General features: G+C 38.1%; 1 protein-coding gene across 2 annotated transcripts in view; it reads left to right on the top strand.

Annotated features, from left to right (window-relative positions):
- Nucleotides 1-17,914, top strand: part of TMCC1 (transmembrane and coiled-coil domain family 1) — a gene marked incomplete at its 5' end in the record, with an annotated part of 154,764 nt that overhangs the window by 52,767 nt on the left and 84,083 nt on the right. The gene's annotated exons all lie outside the window — the stretch shown is intronic.

Below are 17,914 nucleotides of genomic sequence, written 5' to 3' on the forward strand. Positions count from 1 at the left end.
AAACTTCTTTTAAACTAAGAAAATCAAACTTAAATTTAAAAAAAGAAAGAGAGAAAGCAAAGCCCTCTTAGAAGAGGGGCTGCTGATTTTATGAATCAGCCTTGGCAGTGGACCTCTGTTGACGCAGTCATTGAGCTCTCTTTTTAAGTGAGTGCAGAAACTACTTTGGAAAGAGGTGTGCTGAGAGTTGAGCTTATTTCAAAAACCCATTCTGTTTTTTAAAGCTCTATTTTTAAAATGTAGCAGTTGGTGGCTAAATTGTGTCACAGTTCATTCTCTGCAGACAGAAGCTTAAACAAATAGTAAATCAGTAGACATTCTACACTTCCTTGGTTGTTAGAATTGTTAAATCCTGAAATGCCTTATTGTCTTAAGGGGAAACCTTTAGTTCCTCACAGGTGACCCCAGTGTAGGATGTGTGCATTCAAGCAAAAATGAGCAAAGCTCTTGCCTTCATCCCCATGTCAAATTTCATCTTTTTTCTTGGATCTCCAAGCCTAACAGGGACTTTTTAGGAGTATTAGAATAAATTTTCCTTGCTTCCCTTCTCCTCATTCCAGGTGTGTGGGTGGGGGTGAGGGGGCTGGGAAGCCTCCACGTTTCTCCTAAACAGTAAAGAGAGCATTTTTGTTTCTCCTTCACGTGAACCTCTGATCACGTATTTTCAAATATATAGTACAACTAAAAAGCGGAAGTTGTGTAGATTGTCAGGGCAGTGACCCTTCTGCATAAGGATGTTTGAAACAAGTGAGAGCTAGGTGATAAGTTTCTAAGTAGAAAATAACTGCTTTCTAGGTATTTCTCTCCCAATTATTTTGTGAACTTTTAATACTCTTTTCTCTCTGTACTGTATGCATGACCGTGATTTATAGGGGGGAAAAAAACACTTTTAGGGGGATTAGGAGCACATCTTCTCTATAACATGAAGAAATAAAGGTACAGATTATGTAAAAAGACTCCAAGAGGTGACCTCTTTTAATTCCTTTTTCTAACATCCCTCTCCATTTTAACATGGTTTCTGGGTCCTAAACTGGATGGTCAGGACCAAATCGAAGGAAATTTGTTTTCTATCAAGAGTCCTTAGCATAGTAATGAATTGAAAAAAATTCAGTAATGAATTGAAAAAATAATATTCTTAATTGTTTCAGTCTGTATGGCACTAAAATATGGAGGAGACACTGAATAGTTACGTCAGAAAAATTTTTTTAAACTACAGTGAATGCACTGTGCCTCTATTCTGTCTTTTTGGCTAAATCCACGTTACCTGAAAACAGAGGCCCTGTTGTACCCCAGTGCATGGTATTTCTGGCACACGTGGAACACTTAAAGTGAAATTGGTTTTTTGCAGGTCAAAAACAGTTGAACAATGGCAATTTCATATGATTCCAGCTTTACAAACAAGTGTTTTTGCCAATAAGAGATAATCTCCCACAAATGTAGACTTGTCTTAAGATGATCTCATATTTATAAAGCAATTTCCTATTTTGATGAGAAGAAATATTCATGTGATCATCTTTAAATTTTGTTGGAAATTTTCTGAAAGAAAATATTCATAAATGTTTGCAGTGATTTAAAACACAGTATCTAATTTAGATGGGTTTTTTTTTCACCAACAGACTTCTATTTATTCCTTAGCTGCTTTTTATTTTTAAGTTTGATAGTCATGTTTACTTACACTGGATATTTCCCCTAGAATATTCAAATGATTCCTTCAGGCTAGTGTATATTGACATCTGAACTAAGTGAAAAGGAGGAAGTAAATTAAAATAGATGAAGTAAAAATCTTCATTTTAAAAGCTAGATGCTCAGTTATTCTCTTTGACCAGATCCCAGTTACCCGGCTCCCAGAAAAGTTCCTTTTCCTTGCCATTTTAGATTATTTTCTTCCTTTATAGTTTTCTCACATGTGACTTCAAAATGGTCGCTAAGGAAAGCTTTTTCTTTCTTCCCTAAGTCCTCTTCATGAGCCAGCCGAAATAGTCTGAAACCTGCCAGTTTTGCACATTACATTTAATTCTCCTAATGATCCTTAAAGTTAGGTGGTATCAGCTTCATTTTGTCATTAAAGAAACAGTTCAGGGGCTTCCCTGGTGGCACAATAGTTAAGAATCTGCTTGCCAATGCAGGGGACACGGGTTCGAGCTCTGATCGGGGAACATCCCACGTGCCGTGGAGCAGCTAAGCCCGTGCGCCACAACTACTGAGCCTGCGCTCTAGAACCTGCAAGCCACAGCTACTGAGCCTGCATGCCACAGCTACTGAAGCCCACACACCTAGAGCCTGTGCTCCACAACAAGAGAAGCCACCACAATGAGAAGCCCATGCACCGCAGCAAAGAGTAGCCCCCACTTGCTGCAACGAAGACCCAACACAGCCAAAAATAAAATAAATAAATAAATTACTTTAAAAAAAAAGCGCGGCGGGGGGGCTTCCCTGGTGGCGCAGTGGTTGAGAGTCCACCTGCCGATGCAAGGGACACGGGTTTGTGCCCCGGTCCGGGAAGATCCCACATGCCGTGGAGCGGCTAGGCCCGTGAGCCATGGCCGCTGAGCCTGTGCGTCAGGAGCCTGTGCTCCGCAACAGGAGAGGCCACAACAGTGAGAGGCCCGCGTACCGTAAAAAAAAAAAAAAAAAGAAAGAAAAAGAAACAGGTTCAGAGAAGTTAATTTTCCCAAGATCAGCCAGAGGCAGACTTAGGTCTAACTCTAAACCCATTCTGCTTCCCCACACCAACTGCCTCCCTAAATTTCTGGTGTATTAATCAGTTTACTCTCATGGACTATGATATTTCTCCATGCTTATAGAAAACAGTGTAGTAAATAACTTAGGTAACTTCTTTAGAGCAGCCCTTTTCAATAGGGCTGAAATTAATGTTTGATAGGGTTTGAATATATCAGTAAAACTTGCTAAGTGTTTTCCACAAAGTTGTTTATTTGGCCAGAGAAACATAAATCTGAGTAAGATAGTTGATTTAATAAAGCCATATTAAATGTAGTTGAAGCTTAACTGCATGTACTTACATGAAACTTTATAAACTGTATTGCCTTTTAGAAAATGTCTTTGTTAAGGAGAAGAATTTACTCTTGAGTTTCTATAATAATGTTTAAGGGATGAAATACAATGAATTAAAAATTCAGAAAGTCTTGTTTTAACTCACTCTGGCTCTGTTGTCCCTCCCCGCCAAGCCCCCTCAAATCTTTTAAATGGGTAACAGAAAATCAGTTTTTTTCTTCTATTCCGGAATTTCAGTTTTTTAGAAGGTATGATAAAAGCTGAGGCGGCTTTGAGAAAATAGTTTTAAGACTGATTGTTTCAGTAAGAGTATTATACTCTTTTTTTTTTTTTTTTTTTTTTTTTTTTGCGGTTCGCGGGCCTCTCACTGTTGTGGCCTCTCCCGTTGCGGAGCACAGGCTCCGGACGCGCAGGCTCAGTGGCCATGGCTCACGGGCCTAGCCGCTCCGCGGCATGTGAGATCTTCCCGGACCGGGGCACAAACCCGTGTCCCCTGAATCGGCAGGTGGGCTCTCAACCACTACGCCACCAGGGAAGCCCCTCTTTTATTTTTTAATAGTAATCATTTCTGTAGTTCAAAAATAAAAAATTACATAACTGTGAACTCTTGCTTCCATGTCTTTTCAACGGTTTTGTATCCCTGCTTCCATAGGTAACCAGTTTCTTATTTAGCCTTCCATTGTTTCTTTACTCACATGTAAGAAAATGTGAACATGTATTTTCTGACCTTTCTAAAATGAAAGATAAAGGCTATACAGTTTGTTCTAAGATAATAGCTTGAACTTTAATTTTCCAGGAATGGATGCTCAATAGTTATCTCGGTTTGGGGTTCACATTTATTTTCACATTTTCACAGGAGGCTTACTTTCTTTAGGACAGATATAGCCACACAGAATCTACTTTCTGTATCAAAGATAATTAAAATAACAGCAAATCAATGATGACTTGATTCTTTTTTCATTCATATCACATTTCTTTCCTACTCAGTTGGAGAGCTTTCTTTGGCTATATTAAAATTTTTCATATGGTGAAAAACATAGAATATAAAAACCATACCAGTGTATTCTGGGTTGGCCTGTGAAGAGATTAATGACCGAGAAATAGGAGTTGTGGGACTTCTGTCCCCCAATTCACCTGTTGACTTACTGAAATAATTTCATTCAGATTTGTAGAGCACTTGAAAATATTTTTGTCTAAAAATGTTACTCTTGCCCTTCCTACATTTGATAGTGTCCTATTATTTGGTGTCAGTTTGGTACCAGCTTAAGAGACTTAAGATTTAGAGAAGTGTTGATCATAATCTGAATTCTTAAAACTATTAAATTTTCAAACGTAGTCTCCTTTGAATTTCCACCTGATTTCTTTTGGGTTTATGACCTGTGATAATATACATGATTGACTTAATCTTTCAGTGAATGTACTCTTATTAGTAAAAGGAATAGGGATCTCATTTCCATTTTAAGTAAATTAATTGGGGTCTTTTAAAAGTATTTTGATGGGGCTTCCCTGGTGGCGCAGTGGTTGAGAGTCCGTCTGCCGATGCAGGGGACACGGGTTCGTGCCCCGGTCCGAGAAGATCCCACATGCCGCGGGGCGGCTAGGCCCGTGAGCCATGGCCGCTGAGCCTGCGCGTCCGGAGCCTGTGCTCCACAACAGGAGAGGCCACAACAGTGAGAGGCCCGCGTACCGCAAAAAACAAAAAAGTATTTTGATGGCGAAAATGGTAGATTTTATGTATTTTTACCACAATTAAAAAGAAAATATTTCAAACCCTTTTAATGATAAATACTATATGGGTACAGTGAAGTAGTATTTTATGTAATTAAACAACTCAAATACATAGGCAAGGGAGTCAGTACCAGATGGGTGCTTTTAAATAATGGAAATGTATACAACATCTTTTTCATGCTTTTTTTTTTCTTTTTCATGCTTTTAAAATTTAATTTTCTATGTTACTTCAGACATCAACTAGTTTCATACTTGTAAATATAATGTTTTATATTTATATTTTGCTGTCAGTTAAATGTTACATCTTCATGTTAATCATTAACCCACTTTTAGGAGGCTTAAGTCAGGTAGTAATGTCATCAACGTTATAAGGTCATTCTGATGCATTACATAACCAAAATAGGAAGACTGATGGATGCTGCTCTTCTGTTACATGAAATGAGACCCTAGTAAAATCAGTTCCATATATTGTGGATGTGGTGGGAATAGATAAGGAATAGAGAATGCCTTTCCTATTCAATTATATTGGCAATAATAGGCTGAAAGAGAGAAACTAATTTAAAAATATGTGTATTGTAATTCTGAAATGTTTTCATGGTGTTGATGCCAGTTTATTATTTAAAAATAATAGTCAATAACAGTAAGTTATTGACTGTAGATTTGAGACACTGGAATATGCTACCAAGAGAAGACAGTAAAATCTCCTTGGAGTGTGTTGCTTTTTTGTTTTTTAAGTACACAGCTTTCATTTGGTGTTAACTTGAGTATCATTTTCCTGAAAGAGATGGCTATATTAAATGACTCAATTAGATTCTTTGAAGTTGGAATATGTTTACCAAGGGCTGTTAGTTTTGAAGATCAATGAGCTGATACTTGAAAGCACTTTGAAAACTATGAAGCATTATATTAATTTAAGAATTTAAGATTATGGTGTTTTTATTATTCTGTCATTCTGTAAGTATTGTTGCAAAGAAGTGACTGTACTTTAAAACTACACTTTGAAATATGCACATATACACACACACCTTTTTTTTTCATACACATAGGCTATCTTTGGATAGGTAGCAGTTGATTGCCTCTGAGAAGATTGGACCTGGGAGACTTGGGTTGGGGGTGGGAGGGAGACTAGCTTTTTTTTTTTTTTTTTTTTAAATAAATTGATATCCTCATTTTTAGTGTCATAGATCTTTTTAAATAAATTTATTTACTTTATTTATTTATTTTTGGCTGCATTGGGTCTTCGTTGCTGCACCCGGGCTTCCTCTAGCTGCAGCGAGTGGGAGGCTACTCTTCATTGCGTTGCGCAGGCTTCTCATTGCGGTGGCTTCTCTTTGTGGTGGAGCACGAGCTCTAGGCACATGGGCTTCAGTAGTTGCGGCTCGCGGGCTCTAGAGCACAGGCTCAGAAGTTGTGGCGCACGGGCTTAGTTGCTCCACGGCATGTGGGATCTTCCCAGACCGGGGCACGAACCCGTGTCCCCTGCATTGGCAGGCGGATTCTTAACCACTGTGCCACCAGGTAAGCCTGGGAGACTTGCTTTTAAAAATTATTTACTATGTACATACACTTTGTTAAATAATAGTCTAAGTCAAATGTGTTAAAAGATCAAAGTGTAGAATTGAATTTCAGCCTCATTGTTCTTCAGTGAAAACCATTGCCGATAGTTTACTTAAACGTTAATGGTTGGAAGATGATATTCTTCTGGGGTTGATACTTTCTCCCAATCATACATGTTATTCACAGATTGAAGATAACTCTTGCATATAACACATAAGTTTGTAGTATAGAGTTACCAACGCTTTAAGAAGTGTTTAGATGGACCTCTTTGGAGTAAGTTAACCATACTATAATGAAAGCACATTTTGGGAATGGTGTATAAAGGCAAGAAGACATTTTACTTGTTATATCTGTATGTAGAAGTGGCATGTAATACTTAATAAAATATTCTGATTTGTTCTTAATCATTTTGGCTTACATGAGGAAATTAGAAGAATTTACTCTTTTGGATGCCCTGGGGTTAGTTACGACTAACCTCTGCTATATACATGGACCTGTAACAGTCCTACTGCAAAACATGTTGAATAAGAAGACAATGCAGGGGACTTCCCGGGTGGCGCAGTGGTTGAGAGTCCGCCTGCCGATGCAGGGAACACGGGTTCATGCCCCGGTCCGGGAAGATCCCACATGCCGCAGAGCGGCTAGGCCCGTGAGCCATGGCCGCTGAGCCTGCGCGTCCGGAGCCTGTGCTCCGCAACGGGAGAGGCCACAACAGTGAGAGGCCCACGTACCGCAAAAAAAAAAAAAAAAACAGGAAACAATGCAGGGACTTCCCTGGTGGTGCAGTGGTTAAGAATCCGCCTGCCAATGCAGGGGATACGCGTTCAATCCCTGGTCCGGGAAGGTCCCGCATGCCACGGAGCAGCTAAGCCTGTGCACCACAGCTACTGACCCTGTGCTCTAGAGCCCGTGCTCCGCAACAAAGAGAAGCCACCATAATGAGAAGCCCGCGCACCGCAACGAAGAATAGCCCCCGCTTGCTGCAACTAGAGAAAGCCCGCGCACAGCAATGAAGACCCAACGCAGCCAAAAATAAATAAATAAATAAATTTATTTTAAAAAAAAAGAAAACAATGCAAATTGAATTTGCCTTGTGGTAGCACAGGAAATTACCATTAAATTTCAGCCTGTTTCCATCAAAAGTTTTGTAAGAAGCAGATTACTTTGTGTGCCTTTATTAGAAATTTAGTGTTTGAGAAGAATCCATGTTAAAGCCAACAGTGTCTAAAATCCAAAGGTAACACGTATAATAAACATTTCATAGCTTTCCTTTTCATTCAATAAAATATATCCCAAAGGTGTTCATCATTGAAATTAAGTAAACTGTGGCTGGCTTTGTGACTTTAGACAAGTAATTTGACCTCTCTGAAGCTTTCTCCTCATCTGAAAAGTGTCATCGAGGATCCTTGAGAGATGTAAAATTACGTGATCTGTTTGTGAGCCAGATTATAGTCCTAAGAAAAATGACTTTATATAGCAAACACCAAGGAAAATATGTCGTTTTATACCAGGAGGAATCTAATGTTATACAGTTGTTCTTAGCTAAAGTAAATAAATTCATGACTCTAATGGATAGGCTTAGAGTTTAGATTCTAGCCGGCTCTGGATAATTCAGATTTGAAAATAGCAAGAGAATTAGTTTTACACTTATTAGAGACCAAGTGCTGAGATGGTGTACAATTCTTCTACCTCTTCTTTGTCAGGAGAAAATTTAAAATTTCTCTGTGGAAACAGATATTCCTTATAATGGAAGTTTACCTTATACACAACAGAATTTTCTTCTTATGATGGTATATTGGAATCCAAGTCCTTTTTCTTGGACAAAACACACTCTTCTTACTCTTAAGGAAAAGTTAATCATAACTGGGGGAGGGGGGAGAAAGGTAAAAAGCTAATATAAGCTTTGTATTTTTACAAATTAACTCGTCCTTTGAACCTGAGGTGGGCTTGAAAAGCCCTGTAGAGGAAGTGGGATTTTAGCTGGACCTAAAGAATTTGGATTAGTGGTTCTCGACTTTCCCTTCCCGTTAGCCCCAACATACCTCAAAAATGCGACTTATGGGCTTCCCTGGTGGTGCAGTGGTTGAGAGTCCGCCTACCGATGCAGGGGACATGGGTTTGTGCCCCAGTCTGGGAAGATTCCACACGCCGCGGAGCGGCTGGACCTGTGAGCCATGGCCGCTGAGCCTGCGCGTCCGGAGCCTGTGCTCCGCAACGGGAGAGGCCACAACAGTAAGAGGCAGAAATGAACGTTTCCTCTCATTAATTTTAATCACCTAAACTTGAAAGATTCCTTAGTCTTTTTTACATCCCTGGAAGTTATATTGAACTTTATAGTTTGATATGAATTATATATTCCAGGTATTTTAGTTGTATCTATAATAAAATTATCATTTGGTTTTGAAAAAAAAATGTGACTTAGGCTTAAGGTAGTAGTCACTTGGAAGGTGACTTGCAAAATCCTTCACCCCTCTGATGCATAGTCCTGGAGAACCCCTTCCTTTGCAAATCACTGATGTTGATGAAGGACAAGAGGAAAATATTCCAGGAAGGGAGCAAGATCACCAGATATGGTTTTGTTGAGAGGGAGAGGTATGTCATATTCAGTATGTGTTATTTTTAGGGAGTTCTAATGTGAACATCCTTTAAAAATCTAATCCAAGAATTAGTTTATATTTTCCATGGGGAAATTTAACCAAGGTAATGAGTGAGGTTGCCAGCCTAAATGCCGTAACTTCTGTGGAGTGAACAGAGGGGTAAAACTAGGAAGCTGTCTTCTTATGATGTATGTGGGTTGTTTAATATTACCACTTAGTGTATGGAATTTTAACTGCAAAGTCTTAGCATACTTCTCTAACATTCTTTCCGTCTTCGAATCATTTGATGAAATGTACATTGAAATGATACAAACAACACCTGAGTATAATTGCCCATTCTCTTTTTGTTGCAGAGTGTTTTTGTGTGTGTCTGTGTGTTGAGACTTAGGAAACTAGCCACAAAGGTTGGTCTCAATTAACAAATTCTCCTTGGACAAAATTGAAAATCTGACCCAGGCTATTCAGTTACCTAGTGGTGAGTGTTTATTTTAGTTCTGAGTCTTAGGAAATGATGTTATTGATCACTGTATTGAGATAACACCCAACCTTTGGGACTTCAAGAAATTTTACAGCATATAGTAGAAATTCTGTGTATATTCTAACTTGGAGAGAACTTGGAACACAGTAAATGGAGGCCATGCATGTAGATGAGCGTCGCCCTCACATCTTACTACTCTTCCTTTACTCAAGCTGCTCAAGCTGTACCCGCTCCTTGCTGTTTTTTCAAATGCACCACAGCCTCAGGTCCTTTGCACTTGTCCTTCCTTCTGCCTGTAATCCTTTTTCTCCAAATATTGGCTTGTATATCCTTGAAGTCTCAGCTCCGAGGTCACCTTTTCAGCAAGGCTTTGGCTGACTGTTTTCTTTAAAATAGCAAAATGACTCCCTACACACACACTTGTTCCCCAGCTCTCCTTATTTCCCTTCTCAGTTTCTTTTCTTTTACCCCTCCAATTTATTTATTGTCATCTGATATATGTGCTATATATTTTTCTTATTCTGCCCCCAATCATGTAAACTTTATGATAATGATATTTATCTATTTTGTTCATGTCTATATACAGGAACATAGAATACTGTGTGGTACATGGTAAGTGCTAAATACGTATTTGTTTTATGAATGAATTTGAGTATAAAGAATAATTAAAAAGTGGCTAGTCTACTTTCTTCCATCTCTTCCCATACTACTACCACCATCACCACCTCAGGCTGCTTCTAATCCAGCCTCCCTTCTGCTGCAGAGTAATCTCATGTCTGATAGGACTTGCCACTTAGTAGACACCAACTAAATATTTGATGAATCTCTGCTAATATTACCTTCCCTCCCAGATAACAGACAAGTCTAAAAATCAGAAATGGCAGTAAATTGACAACCTCACTCTAGTTCTTGAATTATAGGCACCCACATTTTAAAATTCATCTTTTTTTTTTTTTTTTTTTTTTTTTTTTTTTTTGTGGTACGCGGGCCTCTCACTGTTGTGGCCTCTCCCGTTGCGGAGCACAGGCTCCGGATGCGCAGGCTCAGCAGCCATGGCTCACGGGCCCAGCCGCTCCGCGGCATATGGGATCCTCCCAGACCGGGGCACGAACCCGTATCCCCTGCATCGGCAGGCGGACTCTCAACCACTGCGCCACCAGGGAGGCCCAAAATTCATCTTTTTGATATGATGGAAAGAGCCCAGAAGTAGAAACCCACAGGTTTCCTGTTCTGTGTGATTTTTGACAAATCACTTGATTGCTCTGTATTTCAGTTCCTGAATCTTAAAGTAGCATAATGATACTCTTGCTACCTCATAGACACAAGTAAACATTGAATATGTTTGAAATGGTATTTAAAACTCTTAAATATAAGGTAATATTCCAAATCACATTTTACAACTATCAAATACTTCTAAATAGTCAAGGCCACTAATGTGGCTTTCAGTCTTTTTTTTTTTTTCTCTCTCTCTCTTTGGTTGCATGTTGGAAAATAGAGGTTTTCCCTCCCCACCTTTATAAATAAAGCTCTGGGGCTTCCCTGGTGGCGCAGTGGTTGAGAGTCCGCCTGTCGATGCAGGGGACACGGGTTCGTGCCCCGGTCTGGGAAGATCCCACATGCCGCGGAGCAGCTAGGCCTGTGAGCCATGGCCGCTGAGCCTGCATGTCCGGAGCCTGTGCTCCGCAACGGGAGAGGCCACAACAGTGAGAGGCCCACGTACCACAAAATAAATAAATAAATAAATAAATAAAGCTCTGTGTCAAGCGGTGATAGCCACCTTTACTAAGTGCTACATCGTATGAAAAAAATGATCACAAAAGAAATGCTAGAGCTGTACTGACTATTGGGAAGTTTTCTGTTTTATATCTGCATTTTTCCTAGACTTTGAGATTTAGGAAATTGTTCCTCTATAGATTTTGTCATATAGACTCCTGCATAAAAGCATCATTACTTAGAAACTAGAATCCTAATGAAATTTCCTTTCTCTGTTATTCAATGAACAAATACATTTAGGTATTTAGACATTATAATGTAGAGACTTTTAGGGACCTGACATCTTTCAGTCTGGCTAAACTGAGAAAAAAGACTCATACTTCATTCTGCTGAAGAGAATAGTGACCCAACACTTGAGCTGTCACTAGATTTGACAAACCTAATCCAGCTGTTGTATTAACCACAAAACACATTTGTGTTTGAATATATATAGTGGCTTCAAGAGTCACCTTGCCTGTTTTTCAATTTAAGGGAAAGGGCAAAAGGCTGTTATAAAATAGCTTATCTTATAGGACAAGCTAAATGGAATTCCCCATTCTGGTCTCTAAATTAGCTGAGTTTTTAAACAACTTTTCATCGTCTACCAACTTTTCATCATCTAAAGTTGTCAGGAATACTTGTGCTTTAGCTGATAAGTGGAAACTCTTTCTACCACTACCCTCTGTATTTCCTGTGTCTATCCTCAAATAAAAGGAAAAAAAGGAAATAACGTATTACAACTATTATACAATATTATATTGTAATAACATGTTACAACTCATATGATAATCAAATTGTACTCAGCAACCACCTGAAAAGTCATAGAAAAGATGGCACACATTCCCAATAGGTGCCCCTCTCCGTTTTCTCCCAAGTCCTTCTACTCAAGTAAAAGTAGTTCCCCGTGAGAGACAAAGGAGGAGTAAGCAGTGAGGGAGACTATGTCTGTCATTACCACTCTAATTGTATAGCTTTGAGGACTTAGAAATAGAGACCTTCACTCTGGCATTGTTGTTAATTTCACCCGTGTCACTTCCCCACATATGCTTTGCCAAGATCTCCAGTGCCTCCTCTGTGTTGCTAAATTCAGTCATCAGTTCTTAGTTCTCATCTTGATTTTAACATTTGGCGTGTTGGTCGCTATCCTTAGTGAAACACTTTCTTCACTTGGCTTTCAGGATACCACACTCATGGTTTTTCCCCCACCTCACTAGTCCTCACTAGTCAATCTCCTTTGCTGATCTTTTAATTAATGTAGCTATGGCCTGGACTTAGTCCAATTCACTACTTTCTTGGTGATTTCATCCTGTCTTACAGTGTTAAATACCATCTGTATGTTGAAAGTTCTGAAATGTATATTCCCAGTCCTGATCTTCCCCTTGAATTCCAGACCTGTATATTCAGCTGCCTATTTGACATCTCCATTAGGATGTCTATTGGACATTTTAGACTTAATATGTCTGAAACTAAGCTTCTGGTATCTTTTTCCCTCCCTGGTTCTCTTGAACTTCCCCTTCTCAGTTAACAGCACCTCCACCCTTCAGGCCTGAAATCTTTGAGTCAGCTTTGGTGCCTCTTTCTCACTCCCAATATATCATTAAATCCTCTTGACTCCACTTTTAAATGTATCTAAAATTTGCCAATATCTGTTCTCTGCTGCCACCCTCTTTCACCTGTATTACTGTATTAACCTCCTAACCAGTGTCCTAGCATCAACTTTTGCCCCACTAGAATTTATCCCTATCACAAGAAACACAATGATACTAATAAAACTTAAGCCAGATGATATTATTCATATGATTAAAATCCTCCAGTGTTTTCCTCACTCAGTCACTTTTACATGGCCTTTAGGGCCCTACACAATCAGTTTCTTCATTAAACTCTCTCACCATACTGACCCTCTAGCTCTTCCTGGAACATACCAAGCATTCTCCTCCCTCAGTACCTTTGCAGTATACTTTACTGTCTGCCTGGGTTCTTCTTCCTCCAGGTAGCTACATCACTCATTTGGTCATGACTTTCAAATCTTACCTTAAATGTCATCTTCTCAGATCTTCTCAGTGAGACCTTCTCTGAGCACTCTAAAATATAAAATTACAATATCTCCTTGTTTTATTTTTTATTCCTAGCATTTATTACCTTCTAGTATATAATAACTCTAATATACTATATAATTTACTAATTTATTTTGTCTGCTCTCTTTCCCCCTCCCACGCCCACCTCAAGAATGTAATTCCTTGGAGAGTTTTTGTCTATTTTATTAATGTATTTTCAGCACCTAGAATATAGTAGATGTCTAGTTCCTATTTATTGAATACATGAATGGATCATTTATTTGAAGAAATGGAAGGAAAGAAAAGAGTCATCCTGAATTAAGAATATAATATTCCATGGATCATTGTATTTTATTATCAAACAGGAATCTTAGTGTTTAACTTACTAAAAGTGATTTCATCATTTCCCTTGAATGTAAGAACAGCAAAACGAATCTTTTGCCTAGTCTTTATTTTTTAGCTTTTTTATAAATAATAAATCCCTAGGGATTTCTTCTTGCCAACAAGAAAAATCAAAGTTATTCAGTCTTATTTAGTTTGATTCTACGAACTAGATAGAACAAATGTTATTGTCCTACTTAGTAGATATATAAAATAAGATTTCAATGTTTCTTATAACTCTTTGATTTTAGTTAAATTCATATTAACACAGAAGTATCTCCTGTTTTGGTAGTAAGTGCCAAATTCCTTAAGTAGATTAAATTCTAGTTGGGAAGATAAAGCATGAAAGAAGACAAAACTAAGTTCTATTTAATTGTGTCCAAATGTGGGCTATATACTAGTGCTCTGAGAACTTAGAGACGGGAAGGTAAGCTAGGAGAGCTTGAAGGAGATGGGCTTTGAAAGATAGATGGGCAGAAAGCCAGTGAGAGGAAAGAAAGCAAAGAGCCAGCCGGAAGATTACTGACTGTTTTCTTTTCTGCGTTATTCCTGGAACCTGTAAGTGTCTCACAGGTAGTTTGTTTATTTACTGAATGAAAGAATGAATGAATGTGATAATGAGAGCATTATCGCCTACATGATCAATGAGAACAGTTTGGCCAACAGAGTATGTGTTGGCAAAGAAGATATACAAAGACGTTTGATGAAGCCAAGCCTGGAAGGTTTAGATGCCCAGATAAAGATTTCGGACTGATCTGATTGTGTTAGCAATCCAGCCCATGTTCTTAAATAGAAGAAAACCCATGATGTAAATAGGGTGCTAAGAAGTGTTGTCTAAGATTACATCTCCTTCCAGTAGAACTTTCTGTGAGGATGGGAATGTATCTGTATCTGTGCTGTCCAATGTAATAGTCACTAGCCACATGTGGCTGTTGAGCCCTTGAACTGTAGCTAGTGTGAATGAGAAACTGAATTTTAAATTTTATTTAATTTTAATTTAAAAAGCCACCCACAGTTAGTGGCTACCATACTGGACAGTACAAGAGAATATTGGATGGTTTGGAGAGTGAACAGAGTAGGACGGAGAAAACAAGTAGTAAGCTTTTAGAGTAATCCAGGCATGAATGATGAAATTTTAAAAGGGAGAATATCTGCTATCTAGGAAGAAGGAACAACAGGATTTAATAAAAGGAGATGAAGGAAGGAAGACTCAGACTTGCCTTTTAAGCCAAGACTTTGGATAATGAGGAATTGAATTATTAAGGAAATAGGACATTTGGAGCAAGCTGAAGGATGGTTTGTTGGTTTGGGTGTAAATACAAGTTTGGGTATATTATGTCTTTGGTGAAGGTAGAATGACTAAGTGGAGAGACTGTGTATTTGGAAACAGAGAATTTGGGTTTAGCGACGGTGGTGATATTAGCTTAGAGATAATACCTGAAGTCATGAGTGGAAGAGCTTTGAGCAAATAATAGAGGAGTGAAGGTGGTGATTAGTGTCATATGGCAAAGAGAAAAATATGAAGACTGATTAAATTTAGTCATAAAACTATAGGTTTCGTAGAGGAAGAGACCCTAGAGATTGTCATCTAATCAGTCCATTCAGTTTACAGATGAGGAAAGTGATGCTAAGTGATGTGAAATGAAATTTTAAATATACACAGCTTGTAAATGTCAAAGGGAAGTATTGAACCTAAATTGTCTGCTGACCCCTTCAATTTACTCCTTTTCCCATTGTGTTGGCAAAACAGGAAGATCTTATTGAGGAATATAATTTCAGTAGAGCAGGTTGGAAGCTAGCACAGTGATAAGAAAGTGGAATATGGGATAGAGAAATGGAATTAGTAAGTGTGGGCAGCTTCTTTAAGAAGCCTGGCAGTGAAAAAAAAAAAAAGAGATTGAAATGGAATGCAATTCGAAGAGACAGTAAAATCAAACCAAAGTGTTTTTGGTTACAGAAACATCACTGAATATTCTGGCATGAGAGGCAGGGGATAAAAGTGACAAAGTAGTCTTACCTTCCCCTTACTGCTGCCTAGGAATATGAAGTAATTGACTCAAGATTATCATCAGTGGAGCCAGAAATAAATAGTCCTTAGATCTACTGAAACTATTTAATGACCAAACCTTCTGATTGTGTGTATACAGAAAAAGAGTCATGCCTTACTGCATGTTACTCATTATTCTGTTTTGGTTTAAGATGTTGATTGTTGGTGTGATTGGCATTTTACTTGGAAAGATATGACTTCATAATATTTCCTGTTCTTCAGGCCACTTGATCCACTAAGATCTAAAAGGAATTCAGAGAGACAAATTTTTAGCGTGAATACTTTAAGGACTTTTTTAAAAATAATTTTTAATTACCTAACCACCACTCTTTGAGGATATTTCCCATGATATTAAAGAACCAACCACTATGTAAGTTAAATGTGCCTCAGTATGTCAGTTATATCTCAGTAAAGCTAGGGTGTTTGAGAAGAAGTTTCCCTGATTCCCTCCACTCCAAAAAGGTACCTCAAGTGATACTTTTTTACAGCTTTAAAGTATGATGTCATATTAGAAAGAGAACTTTTACTGAAATGGTGATTACAGACAATGAGAATATAAGTTGGAGAAAGAGAAACAATTGAAGATTGTTAAGGACCCAGATTATCGATTTATATTATGGTTGTTATTAGAAAAAAATGATCTTAAGAGACTTCCTAGGCTTTAGCCTTATGTATAAAATTAAAAGGTAAAATTTAGGAATTCTTTTAATATTGCAATGATGTCTTAGAAATAAAAACTGACAAGGGAGTTTGAAGCTAGAAATTACATCTTGGTGTTTAATTTCTGCTACCAATTTATTTCTGAGGGCACATGACCACTCTTAGTTGATTTACTGCTGCTAGAGAGTCTCTGTATATTATGATGGAGAATGTTGTGCTTCTGCTCAAAGTCATTGAATTCCGGACGAATTGGCAAATCAAGATACAGTTGTTTGACGCTAGATTCTCGGAAGAAAACACACACACACCACCACCACCACCACCCAAAACAAAGCCCTGTTAGAATGGAGTTAGGCTGTTTCATTAACTTTTTTTTTTTCATTAACTTTTTTAAAAGGGAGCATATTACCTTGAGAAAGTAGTACACTGCTGGCAATTATGCTGTATTACAGGGAGATCAGATATTGTGAAATTCAGCCTGTTTTGAAGGCAGAAAAGGGGAAAGTAACTTTACCCTATTTCATCAATGAGCAAATAAAGTCAAAAGCACAGTTGCATAGTGATACAATCATGATTAGGATTTCTCTGTCTTAATTTCCAATTTCATGCTCTTTTGGCCTTAATATTAAATGAAAATTTTGCTCTGTGTTTAAATTTTGAATTTTTTTTTATTCCACACCTCAGTCTATTAATATACCCTAGTAAATAGACTGTTTACCTGGGAATATTCAGAAACTTAAATGCTGTAGTTTGCTTTTAAAACATTTCAGCTTAGAAGAATGTGTCTTGTTTACTTTTTGCTTGCTAAGCATGTATGACTGGCAGAAGTTCTTTAGCCCTGCTGCCCACATGGTCTGGACAAAAGAAGTAGCAGTCTGTTAGAGAAGAACAAAAGAGAAGCAAGGAAAATAATTTTCCTTTGCCTGGAAGATATCACTGAAGCCTTGATCTCTAGAGTTTAGACAACAACTGAAGTAGAGAGAAATCAATGGAAAATAGTGTGTGCTGGTAGGAAGGAGGCATTCTGGTTGGGGGTTGGATTGCATGGCATGCAGAATAAAGGTTCCTGTTGGTCAATGGTATTTCAGCCTCATGTTCCCAGTTGGAATTTAAGTGAGAAATATTCTGGCATTTTTATCTTGTTTAGTGTTTTTGAGGAATCTATGTTCTTTCAGTTCAGTTGACTTTTGTTGTTTATTTAAAAACAAGCAAACCTCTTGACTCTAAAGGGGATAACTAAAGAATATAATCTAACAAAATAAAAGCAAAAAAAATGAGATATAACTGAACTATGATACTTTTCCTTCTAATCTGTCTAGTTTTAGAAAAGTCAAGAAGTCTTGTTTTGGAGTAAGATAAGCCCAAGGAGCTTGTGTTTTGAGGGGAAAGGCAGGTATATGGTCTTTCTCTGAGTTGTGTATGAAGGGTGGGGAACTTAACATAGCTGTGTATTGAAGTGAGTCAGTTGACCTACTTTTAAGTCACTTAAATACCTCTGTACCTGTGCTAAAACCAAACTGGAATCTTGGAAAAAACCTTGAATTGGTACTTATCAGTTGTTTCCCTATAAAGAATCCTGTCCCTTTGCTTATTTTAGTGTTCTCAGAATAGATAGGAATTTTTAAATCAAATTATTCCCCTAGGAAGA

This window comes from Hyperoodon ampullatus, assembly GCF_949752795.1.
Source record: "Hyperoodon ampullatus genome assembly, chromosome: 10".
NCBI lineage: Eukaryota > Metazoa > Chordata > Mammalia > Artiodactyla > Ziphiidae > Hyperoodon > Hyperoodon ampullatus.